General features: G+C 35.8%; 1 protein-coding gene across 5 annotated transcripts in view; it reads right to left on the reverse strand.

Annotated features, from left to right (window-relative positions):
- Nuak (Nuak family kinase 1) overlaps positions 1-14,779 on the reverse strand; it is a 308,387-nt gene that overhangs the window by 249,945 nt on the left and 43,663 nt on the right. The gene's annotated exons all lie outside the window — the stretch shown is intronic.

The raw sequence follows: 14,779 nt of genomic DNA on the forward strand, positions 1-14,779 counted from the left end.
TTATCCACCACAAACTCATTTGCCCTAGAAGTCGAATCACGGACCTCCAACACTAGAGGTGATAGCTCTCTTCCACTCAGCCACCATGCCCCCCCCCCTTCTCCCGCAACACGCACATGGTCATGTTTCTTTCGTTTTGTATGTAATTTAAAAGTATACTTTCTCATCTCATTTTCGAGACACTTATCGTTTCGTGAGCAACACTAGTGGTTGGTCAATCAAGAGTCCGAGTCTAACTGGGTACCGTGAGTTCCAGTGAGATAAATCAGCACGAGCACAAGTGAGTACAAGCCCTATTGAGGGTAGTAAGCCCGAGCTTCTAGTAAGCATCAAGTCCAATTGGCGGAAGATTGAGCAAGTGCGAGCCTCACTGGTAGCGAGTTCAAGCTCAAGCGAGTACAAGACTGAGCTATTGTACGCCCCATTAAGGACAGCAAGCCTGAGCGAACTCTGATTGCAAAATAGCCATTTCTGGCCAAGGTAATATTAATGAGATATGCACGTCTCTAACACTCACCTCCGTTTCTCACATTTCTACAAATCATGTAATAAGTAAACGGAAAGTTATGCAATACCTAAATATCTAAAAATTCTGTCAAATTCAGCACAAGGTCATAGATTAACATTGGAAAATTCTTTGGCTCGACCTGGGCAATTTTCCAGCTACCTACTGCAGGTGACCACTGATTAGTTATTCCTTTAACTTCCGAGGTTAGCTATTATGAAAAGTAATCACGAAGTAAAAAAGTGCATATATATAACATTTAAAAAAAGTGCAAATAAAATGAATTAATATCTACGTCTGACAGCCTATGAAAGTTGATTATTGCGAATATTTCACCTATACTTGCTGAATTATTTACCGTTTATGTGCTTAACAAGAAACAATCATAAATACCTCTGCAAACCAAAGTTTACGATTGAAATAAAAACAATAGGAATTAAGAGTATGCTGCATAACATTTAAAGTGGACTATACCACACTAATGAGTGTTTACACGGGAAGTTGAAAGCTTTTTGGGTTTTTCTAACCGCAAAAGTTTGGGAGATAAATGTAGCATGGTGACTGAGGATCATTCGGCTATTAATAGGCAGGAGAAGGAACGGACATTCAACCTCTCTCGAGACGCTAGCCGAAAACTCGGCTTCAAGAAGTCCAGACACAATAAGCTGAAGCAAAAGCGTACCGCAGTAGGCGGAAGAATCTTGATTTACTGAAACAACTGTGATTCTTTTTTTAAATATTTATTTATTTTTTAAGGCATATATTGGAAACGGAAGTAGATGTTCCACAACTATTAAACACAACTCATTCTTAGACACTTCCCAGTGATACTGAGTTCGAGAATAAAGCCCATGAAACTGGAGTAAGCAATGCTATCACACTTTATTGAAACTGATACTTTAGAAAATATCTATATTAGATATTAAGGTTTAAAATTTTCAACTAAACTTATCTCACGAAAGAAAATATAGCTATTTATAACGAAGAGCTATTTATAAAATACCTATTTATAACTATTTTACTACTTGTTCCTCTTTCAGAACGTTTAAACCTATATTTTTTTTCTGTTCTTAGGATTTTGAGGCAATTTAAATATACTAAAGTCAAATGTAACATCGATCATTTTTAATTCTGGAAAACATTTACTTATATCTAATAAAATATATGTTTTTTCTACTTTTAGTACGAAAATAACAATGTTACTACGGGGTAGAATTTCATATACGAACGACACTCTTTGAGCTCGTACATACAAAGCTTCCAGACTTTATTTATTCGACGACCTAAATGTACAGGTTGCGTGGGTTTTCTCGGAGTTATCCCGTTTCCCACTACGTTCTTCATTTCACCATTGTCACTTATTCTCATCACCATCTCCTTAAGTCTACACGGCATAACAGTAGAACGTAAAAACTAAAGGATTTCTTTCCATTTAGACGACTTATGTCTTCGAGGTTATAGTTATTCGAATGTAACTATATCGTAGTTATTCACATCAAATTCTGCAAATGCTATAATCAGCTTATCTATATATGTAATAGAAGAAGTTCTATTAGGTCGCCTTCACACTTGGTTCTTGTGAGCCGCTCATGTGAACTTGTAATATGAAGGCATTGAATACTTCTGAGTCGCTCAAAAGATCGTGATACCAAAATGGCAGCCATACTAGAGCCAAAAGAAGCTGCTGCTTTAATCTTGGCGATAAGGTGCACAGAAAAAGGAATGTGGATTCATTCTATAAATCGATCAAGTCTGGAAGAATGTTCATTTTACAATCTGTAAACTGAGAGAAGGTGAAATAAATTTTTCCAATTGCTTCAGGATGTTTATATATTCGTTTGACAAGCTTCACAATAGTGTAAAATATGCATTTCATCAGACTAACACCAAAATGAGAAAATTTTCAACATCAAATATACATATGTACACTTTTCTTCATTCGAACTGAGTTCACGCTCATGTGTGAAGGGCTTTCATAAGATTGCGTATTATTTTCTTACTCGCCAGCAGCCCGCTCGAGCTAGCTACTGGGGTGGTGATCTTCCTAGTACCTCAGAGCCGCCGCTCACTTGCACCGAAACGCATGTGTGAAAGGCGTACATTTACGACAATGCAAAGCTAGAAGCTGCAACTCGCGTGAGCAGCTCACAGGATCCTAGTGTGAAGGCTATCTTAAGTGACTGATCAACGGGTAAGCCAAACTGCTTAAACTAAAAACTTGAAACTCGAACAGTAAATAGGATCTGTGACGTGAAGCACCATTAGGAGTTATACAAATTGGACGTGGAAGGAGGAAAAATAGAAGATGCAATTATTATAAGGTGGCCGTATCTCAGAATCCCCTACAATTAGAGGCATGAAATTTGGCATTGGATTTTTCATTTCAAATAATTAGACACATGTTTCAGTGGAAGATAGTAATTATCTTTTTCGCCTAGAAGAAAAGAAATGAGATAGAGTGGTTCACTAAGATACCTACACAAGGTGTTCGAATTTCCTGCGAGACCTTGGGTTTAAGCGAATTTCACGTATACGAAGGAACGTAAAATATTCGCTACAGTAACAGGCAGGGAGGAGAACATGTACTACTTTCCTATATTACTATTCCCTTCTGACTTTTTCTACTCACATCTCTACATAATTACTACCTTCTACTGATCTTTGCTTCAATCTTCTCCATATCTAATTATAATCTAAAGATTTTTTAACATTATAGATCTATAACTTCAAGTTAGAACATTGTACTCCTATGGTTTAGAAGTATACTACCGTTTCACGATGTATACCCCAACTCACTTGTCATATTTTTGTATCTTAACTATTAATATATATCGAAAAATTAATCGCTTATTTCACTTCTACCCCTCCAACATCTAAACTACGGTATGTAGTATTTTCTGTGACCATCATTATTGCTTAGTCATCTTAACATTTACTGTATTTTCATCCCATATATATATATATATATATATATATATATATATATATATATATATATATATATATATATATATATATATATTTTTATGACTTTTCCTGTAGGTTCTGTAACATCATGTTAATGTACGGTTTAGCTTCTGCAATAGTGAATACATTCCATCCTATCAACTACGAAACACTGTCTCCGCATCCGATTAAAAGGATATAAATCTTAAAATTTTATATTTCAGTTGTATGCGACATCAAGGACATACTAGAAACAAATACCTACTTTTTTTTCAGAATTGAACTTTTTTCGTCTAAAAATAAAATAAATTTCAGTGCTTTTCAGAAATATTCCCAATAATAACATAGTTATTCGACTTTCAAGACGGCTATATTATAATTTAATGGTCATCATGTCATGAATGTAAAAACTGTAACGGACTGTCTCCACATAAAATTAAACGAATCCTTCCCTACTGACTGAAAGAATAAGAATATTGCTGGCTTTGTGCCAAATTCAAAGTGCCTCATACACCCCAGACAAAATGGAGGCTCCCAAACTATCACAAACGAGTTCGTTGCAGTTAAGAAGTTATTTGCATTTCTCAGAAGCACTACTACTGCAACTTTGAAACACAACACTCTATCCAAATAATGAAATATTTAGGCCAGGAGATGAAGTATCGCTCTCTTCTTGTGCTTCTAAAGATCATACCGCATCGACTCCCCATCATTCTCATCCAGTCACTCATACTCGTTCAGACACTAATTAGCATGTTACCATAGAATATTAATATCTGAAATGTTACGTTCTAAGCTGAAATATGGAAGAGAGACACAGAGAACTTAATAAATTGACTAAAAGCATGTAGTAAGATACAGATATTAGACTCTCTCTTCATCTACTATATTGTTTAACTGATATGACATGAATAGAGATAACGAAAATATGAGAAGCGGAAGTAATTTAAGGAAAATTATCTTTTGTTTAAATTTAGCTTTAAAAGACGATTTCATACATTATTTTTTAAAAAAAATCAAATACGTATCCAAAGGGAGGTGGGAAATCAAACTTCCTACAAAAAAAAAATGATCGCTTTCGTAATTTCAGGAGAATTACGAACAACGGGAAAAGAAGAAGGTCGGAGCAAAGTAAGAAATGGAAATTGATTTACAAAGAAACGTAGAACGAACTGGTAGTGATGCAGTATGATTTGACCCCAATGGCAGCACTTTTTTTTTTCTTGTCTTTCTGCGATAAGTTTTTGTAAATCAAAAATTTTCTACAGAAGAAACACTTGTGATTGTTAAAAATATGCTTTACGCGACATAGAAAACAGTTCAAACTATATTTATGCGAGTCCTCCGTGCATTTAACACATCTACACCTAGCGGAAAGTATAGCATGTTTTTATACTTTTCTGTTGGCTATTTTTTTTTTTCTCTGGCAATTTTTCTCCACAGGCGCGGCAAATCTGCGATCACATTGCACATCGCGGAATGTTCTGCTATGGAGGGTCTGACGAATCACAAAGCTTAGAATACGTAAATTACCGTGTTAAGTTTATAGAACAATCTTTCAACTACAATTTTTCAGACACGTCATCATCTTGGGAGTTAAGATTCTTCTCCCGGTAACCTCTAGCATTGTGTAAAATTTTATAATGATGTTTTTAATAATAATAATAATAATAATAATAATAATAATAATAATAATAATAATAACCATCATCATCATTATCATCATAATTTTCCTTCTATAGTTTACAAACTATTACAGAATTAAACGTTCAAGTTCTATCAACAACAATCCACAATCACAGTATTTAACTAAATTGCAATGGACGTTTTAAGTTGCCTTTAAGGGGACAGACTAAAAAATATTTTTCAAAAGCTAATAATTTTTCTTTTGCCAGCTTTTCGTAAGTGAAAAGAGATAATGAAATGTTACTTACCTCAGTATAGATAATGTTATTCTACCCGACAATAGACTGAAATAGTGTGACGTCACATCCTTTTCGTTGCTATGGTGATCGCCATTTTGTTTTCTATACAAACACGAGCGAAGGCTGAGAAATAGCGCAAAAATGGTTGTGTGTTATGTACCTGATTGTAAACATTATAGCGATAGCGATTTTTTTACATTTCCCATGAATGAAGCAGAAAAAAGAAGGTGGAAAAAACAAATAGGTAAGTAATATTTAGTTTCATAGAGAGAAAATTATAGGCCTATATTGACATGTATTAAAATGAAATAAGTGCAAGTTTACATTCCCTCGGAAATGTTTTTTCATATCGTACTTTTTTTTTTCCATTTTGATATTTACAATATCTGTCAAAGTGTATCCACCTTATTCACTATAAGTTTAAATTTTTCACTCAGTGGTATCGATATTACATACAGTATTCCAAGCACGAAGAATTACTGTTTTAACAGTTGTTTAAAAATATGTGCAGAACCACTCATGACTAGTTGTTTCTTGTACCTTTTTCCACCAACTTCACTTCGTCCTCAACGTATTTGAACATTCTAAATAATTTCACAGCTATTGTTCTTATGCACACGAAACCACAAACGCCTCATACTTCAATACACTGGTGAAGTAAACGTCATTTCTGCTTCCTGTTCAGCTAGTTGGTTACAAACAAACCAGCTTTGAGCGGGTTATATGAAGAAGCTTACACGGTACTCGCCTATGTAAATGATTTGTTTCGTTTTCGGATAAAACCATAACAGTTTAAGAGGTACATGCATTTTTCTGTTTGTTTTCCCAAGAATGAAATTAGAAATATTGTACACTATAACATACTAAAGAGAAACAAAAACAAAGCCACATTGTACAACAAGCGATAAAATGATTAATTACTTATTGGGCGAACAGATATATCTCAATCTTTTTGAAGAACACTTTCTCTCCTTGCATATTCTGCCAGAAAGAAATTAAAATACACTTTTTTTTTTTTTTTTTTTTTTAAGCAAAAGCTCCCTTGCTCTATCTTTTTTGTTCGTTTGTTTGTGACATTATTAGGCTAATTTCGCTGTTTAATATACATATATTAATACTCAGAACACTGTAAATATTGCAAGGTGTAGTAAACTGATAATTGAATCACACGTTTAAAGGCATACTATAATCTTCGAACAGTGCCTGCCCCAGCATAGAGTGTGATGCTCGCCTGCCTCCGATCTTTCCAATTCTCACCAGCGTAAGTTCGATAACAATTTTACCTTTGTGGTTACATATATGAGTAAAAATTTGATACTCTTGATACAATTGAGATTTACAGGCAATGGATGATTTTAAAATTGGTAAATGGCGTTATACATATATGTAACACAACCGCATTTAAGCAATCACAAGCTAAGCTAACGTTACCATATGAATGTTGGTAAGAATATAGTACAGGTAATATAGTAAAGTTTAAACCGGACTTGCTACTTTGTCTCATCCCGTTTGACATAAAATATAATTGTTCGATCCTATCGATCTACGCTAAGTATGCATGAAAAATACAGGATCATTTTTTGAAAAAGTGTGTGTAACATTTGTCTAATCTACGAAAATACTTCTGTGCAAGAAAATTATTTATGTAGAGGGAGAACAGAGAAACAGTGTTAAAAATGTATCATGGTTACTAAGAAATTGAAATGCAAATCCACTTGTAGTGATTACTAGCCCTGGCTAGTGTGCGCTTTTCGTGCCTGTCTTTCCTTCACGCATACCCAACTTGACTGATCTACCTGATCTCGACCAAGGATCTTATAAAATAGAGGATTTGCCCGTACAACAAAATCTTGAAGCCATACGTCACAGTTTCGCCACTCCTACTCTGCCCACTCCACCCAATAGGAGCGCAATGTTTTGAGCCAACAAACATGGCGGAAACGAAAGTAGCCAATCAAACGATGGTGGAAACGAGAGTAGCCAATCTAACTTGCCGATGCTCGGTTGTTTTTTGGCTTCATTGATTTAATAGGATGAAGATACATATGGGCAGATCCTCTATTTTATAAGATCCTTGATCTCGACAGATGCATCCTGATATGCGCTTGAGCTTCAAGCTGCCCTTAATCATCATAGATGTAGTGTTACCTGAAGTGACCACCCAACGTAAGTTGGTACGTATTCTCCTTATGAATTTTAATACATGTATAGTCTGGAATGTTACAAATCTGTACGCCGTTTGTGGTAGACGCCAAAAAAAAAAAAAAAAAAAAAAAAAATCAGATAACATTAGGACATTATATAGGATAGAGAGTTATACCTCTTAAATTATTTCTGGTCACGCATTTCAACTTTAACAGTGCCAAACAAAGAATGGACACCCGCTAACAAAAGGATGAAGAATAAATTAGGAAATTATTTCCACGAAGATGCTAAGTTTCTGAGATTATGTATTCGTAATTGTATACTTTAAAATGCATTGGTTATTCTAGCGCTGCATTCCTTTGTTCCGAATATCTGATCACTAATTTTATAAAAATCAAGTTTCCTCCATATTAAACATTTTCACTGAAGCTAAACAAACAATATGACAGAAGTATATAGCATAACAATTTTCAATAATTTTAAGTAAACTCAATCTAAAATTATTATTAAGGGGCGCTCATATACATACGTGGGATTCTCACTCACTCCTTGTCCAGCAAGTTATTGGCGATTGAAGGAATTAAAATGTAGAACAATTTTGTTTCATATTATGATAAATATAACCTTTCTGTAAGTATAAAGTGAATATATGCACTGCTATTCGTTAAATATGTAGCCTCATATTCATAATTTTAAGTTCATCTTTCACAAGACTCACAACTGCCACATACAACGCCATTGAAACTGCCTTAGCAACCACCTTAGCAACAGATTGTTTGTAACCAATATGGCTGCGCCCAGTAAAATTCACAGCAGACGACTTCAGCAGCGTATTAACGTTTGTGTAGAAAACAAAATGGCGATCACCATGGTAACGGAGAGGAAATGACGTCACTAGTATTTCAGCCTACACGAATCGGAAGAATTTTCAGTGTTGCCATCCATAGAAATTACATTGTGACCACAACTTGAATTACCCAAAAATCTATTTGGTCTATGAATTAATTCGTGCGGTTGGTACGCACACATTGAAGCTGTAGTACAAACACAAAATACACAAATACTTTAAGAAAAATATTGTCCATCGCTATCCACCACTTTCGCCCATCTGTCAGGCAATGTACGGATTCCGTGGCGAAAGAAGTCCTCATCCTTGGAAGCGATCCAGTCAGAGACCCATGTTTCGATATCTTCCGAAGAAGTAAACCGCTGTCCAATCAAATCGTTGTTCATGCAATCGAACAAGTAGTAGTCCGAAGGAGCAACGTCTGGTGAATACGGCGGGTGGGGTAAAACTTCCCATCCGACATTTTCTAAATAGGTTTTGACCGGTTTTGCGACATGTGGGCGAGCGTTATCATGTTGAACAATAAGTTTATCATGTCTGTTCTCCCATTCTGGTCGTGTTCTGGCCAGAGCTTGCTTCAAACGCATTAATTGTCGTCGATAACGTTCTCCATTCATAGTTTCACCCGGTTGCAGCAGCTCATAGTACACCACACCTTTCATATCCCACCATATGCACAGCATAACCTTTGCACAGTGAATATCTCGTTTTGGTTGTGATGGACCTGGTTCACCTGATTTCACCCAGGCCTTTTTTCGTTTAGGGTTCTCGTAATGGATACACTTCTCATCACCCGTAATAATTCGATGCAGAAACCCCTTTCTGCTCTGTCGTTGAAGCAGCAATTCGCAAATGGTTTTTCGTCTTTCAACGTCTCTGTCTTTCAATTCATGTGGAACCCAATGTGACATCTTTTGAATCATTCCCATGGCTTTCAAGCGTTTGGAAACTGTTGTTTGATCAACGCCTAATGCTGCTGCAAGTTGTTCCTGCGTTTGACACGAATCCTGCTCGAGCAATGCTGTCAATTCTTCGTCTTGAAATTTTTTTGGCTGTCCAGCTCGCTCTTGGTCTGCCAAGCCGAAATCACCACTTCTAAACCGTGCAAACCACTTCTGACAGGTTCGCTCAGCTAGAGCATGGTCACCATACACTTCCACCAAAATACGATGACTTTCAGTCGCACTTTTCTGCATGTTAAAGTAATGCAGCAGGACACCCCGCAAAAACACTTTATCAGGCACAAATTGCGCCATGTTCACTTAACTACAAACTGGTGTTGTTGACGCTTTAATTCACTGCCCTATACTACGAACGATACGCGATGACAGGGGTTTTCAACACATGTGTGGATACATGGAACTGTGGGACGCTCCGTTCGTTGCGCCATCTCTTGTCCACCCGCACGAATTAATTCCTAGACCAAATAAGTTATGGCAGCGACTAGAAAAACGAACTAAACGGCAATTGATGACTTATCATTCTGCCTGTGTTCCTTATTAACTACTTTTTAAATAATATTTGTATTTATTTTGTAATAAGGAGTACAAAATAAGTATTTTTAATTATCAGTAGAATTAAAATACAAATATTATTTAAAAAGTAATTAACAAGGAACACAGACAGCATGATAAGTAATCAATTGCCGTTGAGTTCATTTTTCTAGTCGCTGCCATAACCTAGATTTTTGGGTAATTCAAATTCTGGTCATACTGTATTTTCTATGGATGGCAACACTGAACATTCTTATTCGTATTTTCGGGTGTAGAATAACATTATCTATTACTGAGGTAAGTAACATTTCATTATCTCTTTTCACTTACGAAAAACTGGCAAAAGAAAAATTAACTTTTGAAAAATATTTAGTAGTCTGCCCCCTTCAAGATAAAACCCTTAATACATAAGTTTAGTTGAAATTGATTTCACTATTTTATTTTATTTTTGATAAGGAAAACTTTTATTATTTTTTTTTTTTCAAATTCCTTAATGTTCGTTTTCTTTATAGTACGAAAAATGCTACAACGATGATCAAAGAGGAGAAAAGATACGTGTTTCTCTTATGATGGATCATCAAAATGTAATAGATCCCGCATGTAAAATTTATAGTCTAGAATATAAGAGAAGACGCTGAAGCCAATTTTTATTAAATATTTTTGTATAGTTTGTGTTCAAAACCACTGCATTATTTTTCAGTACAGGAAAACGAATAAACATGGAATTATATCGAAAATAATCCAGACATAGTATCATTGAGAAATGTCATACCGGAAGTCAAAACATATGAATATTCGAGCTATAAAACACTGCAGTAATGCTCTAGAGCTGGTATGTCGGATGCTTCCAGGTAACTGAGTCTGCCCGAGTCACCAGAGAAGCGAGATCAAGATCCGGATGACCCAGACAGAAATTGTAACCTAAGTGACCCGTGATGTCAATGTTTTCAGACCTCTCGGATGAAGTTTATGATTGAAGAGTCAGGTGATATACAGTTCGTGATGTTAATCTTAGTTCTTTTATTTCTTTCTAGCTGAAGGTTTTTTTGCTAAGCTCACTTTTTAAAATCTTAGTGAAAAATTTGAAGTCAATTAAGAACAACTGTAGAATGTAAGCCAAATAGTACACAAAATACTATTATGCGCCCTAATAATTGTTTTCAAGACCTTTTTTGTTGTGTATTTTGGATGCTCAACAATTATGACGGCATAAACTGCGCTTCCAAGTTCTTAGTTTATAAGAAAGGATTTGAAAATTTGGAAACGGTTATTAGTTTATTTAATAGTCTGGCTTACTATTCACATTTTATATTCTTGATTGTCTGTAAGTTATTTACTAAAATCAAACAAGTAAAGTGAAGTTAGAGAAAAGCCTGAAATGTAAGCTCTTTGCACGTGGAGAATAAGTTTGTGGAAAGTAACTGAAACCTCTCCTCCCCTCCTTGGAATATGCATTTCAATGACAGCTGCATGGTAAAAATCCGTAATGTCACCCCTTCCCATCCCCCCTTGAGCTTCAACGGCATCTGGAGTATCACTGTTCATCTCAGAGACCCCGGAAACTATGGATTAAACACAAATATCGGCCGTTTATGATTATTTTTAGATGTCGCCTCTTCCCATCCCCTCCCTTCACCCATGATGCCGAAGAGGCATGAATTTGGACCTAACATCTTCGGGAATGTCACTAATCATCTCAGTAACCCCGGAAACTATGAGCTGCACAGTAATATTATTCGTTTTCGATTAGTTTTACATGTCATACCCATCCCTCACTTCTACTTACTCTCCATGATGTAAAAAAAATCATCACATTCGGTGCAAAACTTTCGGAGGCCGTTAAACGTTCTTACATTTATTATAGAAAACAGGCTCTTCCTTCAACAACATGGAAATCACAAGAAAGAAAGAAAAACGCTGAGACATGTGCCCCCTTATTTTTGACGAGCTCTTGAGATACTCCATTTTTCGGATAAATCATGGCTTCCCGCTCCTCTCTTTAAGATTAAATTTTAAACAAAGCAATATGATTTTTTTTAAAAAAACTTTGAGGTAGTTGATAACTACCGGTATATCCAAAAATTCATTTAAACGGTTCAGCCGTTTTTCCATGATTCGATCACAAACAAGATCATTTCCTCTTTTATAAGTTATATTTATTTATAGCTCCAAGATAGAATATGAAGTGAACAAAACTGATCTGTTTCATCTGTTGAGGATGGACACGGTGACTAAGTGGTAGAGATCTTACTTGTGGCGCGTGTAGTCCCAGGTTCGATCCCCGGCCAAATAAGTTTGTGGGTGGACAATACCGTGTCGGTAGGTTTTCTTAGGGCACTCTCGTTTCCTTCCACATTATCATTCCACCAATTCTTCCATCATCAGTCACTTGCCTTAATCATTCGTCTTCCTTAGCCAGAAAGGGCATAAGTCTGAGACGTTAACTCAAAGATTTCATTTCACTTTTTCAGCATCTGTTGAAGTTCGCTTTCAACCCAACTCTATGGCCAGTTTACCGATTGCTCCCTGGCAGTCATTTTCAACTACAACATGGATGGTGTAGAAGCAGGCTCTTACGATTGGACGAGGACAGAGATAACACATGGTAATACATGAGAGGAAATAAATAGAACAAAGCTAGTGTTGGCGGTGTACGGGTAATCATGCTTTTACGAGCAGCGTTACTACAAAACTATCGATGTTCTTGTTTGCCTGTAACAATTGTCTTTCATCAACTCTAGTTCCAGTGTCTCCTCACTGTTCTCTCTGTATGATTTGTTGAGAATAGGAGCAATACTGACATAACAGAGAATTCAATTGGAAATAAATTTTAGGACACTGGGATTTAAATTTTCATCGAGATGTGATGTTCTTCTTAATCGGGTGCAAGTAACTAAGGTCAAAATAGGCTCTTCTAAATCATGAAGGTGTCTTCGAGTCTTTATTCTTCCATGTCTTCTCCATTACCATTTCGAATGCTTGTTGAGGCTTTGAAGCCAATTAAACCCTGACTGAGGACGAATTGAAACAAATGTTATAGAAGTGAGGCCGCGGCAGTTCTGTAATACAGAGCGCTCAGCCCTTTGGTGTGCGTGGTCTCTGGTAAGATCTCAATTCGCGCGAAGTGAGCTGTGTGGTGGACATCTCTCACTTTCCTCATTTCACCATTATCATTCATTTCACTGTCAGTGTCTCCCTTAGCCTCGGCGATAATCGTGGGATGTTATTACAAAATGTCAGAAGTTCTCAGCTTTGTATACCTGATATTCTATTTTGGAACTTTTGGATACAAAAGTAACAGTCACCTGAATAAAATATATTTAGTCCCATGTTTATCACGATTATATACATCATATGTTCCCATGAAAGCTGTAAAATTTGTAAATTATCTTGCAAGAAACCGCCAAAAAAACAGCCTTTTTTTGTTTAAATATATATTTCTTCCTGGACGTTCTTATAATTCCACAATAATTGTACACTAATATTGTTCTGTGAAATTACAACGCATCACTGGAAAATATACCGATATGACTGTTAAATTACAATGGAGTATAACATTAAGAATGCGGTTAATTTTAGAATAAACAACAACCGTTATTTCAATATCAACCGTTTCTTTTGATTCATGTTTCCATGTAACTTAAGAATGGTGTCATCGCAGTACGTAGCATATGACGATTATTCGTTGTAATTTCACTGGAAAATCTTGTAAATATCACACGTACTTTCAATAATGAAGTAAAATCGATCTTTCTTCCTTGCCTCTCACTTTCTTCATGTGAATCTTCCGCTCTGAATTGGTAAAAGAAACAATGACAGCGAAGATTATACATATACAATTTCATATATGACTGAAAGTCTCAAGATACAATTTTTGTCAATGTAAATTTGATTTGTATGGACGTGTATCATATCTTTTATTCGTAAATATATACGAGATATTTAATAATAATAATAATAATAATAATAATAATAATAATAATAATAATAATAATAATAATAATAATAATAATAATAATACAAGTACAGATGATTTTTTTTAACTATGACATTAAAATACGTACGATGTGACACATGGGTAGTGCCCACATTCTGTAACTGACCAAGCTATATGGACACATTGCGGTGGATCAATACTACTCAGTGGGATTAATTTTATTTACTGTCACATAACCAGCCCATCAGCTGCATTAATAACCCTCATATCCATTTCTCCAGAGAACAGCATCGGATAACTAAAGAAACGCCTAAAAATATCCACCCTGAAATCTGGTGAAATTTAACTCCAGAGGTCTTACAAATAAACACTATCAAATCATACTTTTTTTTCGCTTTATTATTTGAATGTTAAGCTTTCTCACGAAGTTGTAATTGTGCAATTGCAAGCTTATGAAGGATGGAATTTTTATGAAGCTCTGCGCTACGCTCATCCTTTATTTATTAAAAACTAGCGTCAGTTACCCGCTTTTCGTTGGGTTAAAATGAGAAAGATTAGCAATATGTTCCGTTAGTCAGTCACTTTTTACTATTACTTATGCGCCTCTGATATCGGTCATATCCCCCCTCCCCAAGTTGCGAGGATGAATTTGGATTTAAAGGCATCGATCAGCGACCCCGAAAACTACGGATTCGGCACTGATATTGGTTATTTTCGATCATTTTTATATATCTTCCCCTCCCCTAATTTGTGGGGCTGAATGTGGATTTAAACGTCATCGGAAGTGTCACTGTTTATCTCAGTGACCTCGAAAAATACGGATTCGACACTAATATCGGTCATTTTCGATCATTTTTATATATCTTCCAGTCCCCTAAGTTGCGGGGCTGAATTTGGATTTAAACACCATCGGAAGTGTCACTGTTCATTTCAGCGACTCTGAAAACTATAGATTCGACACTAATATCGGTCATGTTCGGT

The sequence above is a fragment of the Thermobia domestica genome, chromosome 16 (genome assembly GCF_964235325.1).
Source record: "Thermobia domestica chromosome 16, izTheDome1.hap1.1, whole genome shotgun sequence".
In the NCBI taxonomy this organism is placed as follows: domain Eukaryota; kingdom Metazoa; phylum Arthropoda; class Insecta; order Zygentoma; family Lepismatidae; genus Thermobia; species Thermobia domestica.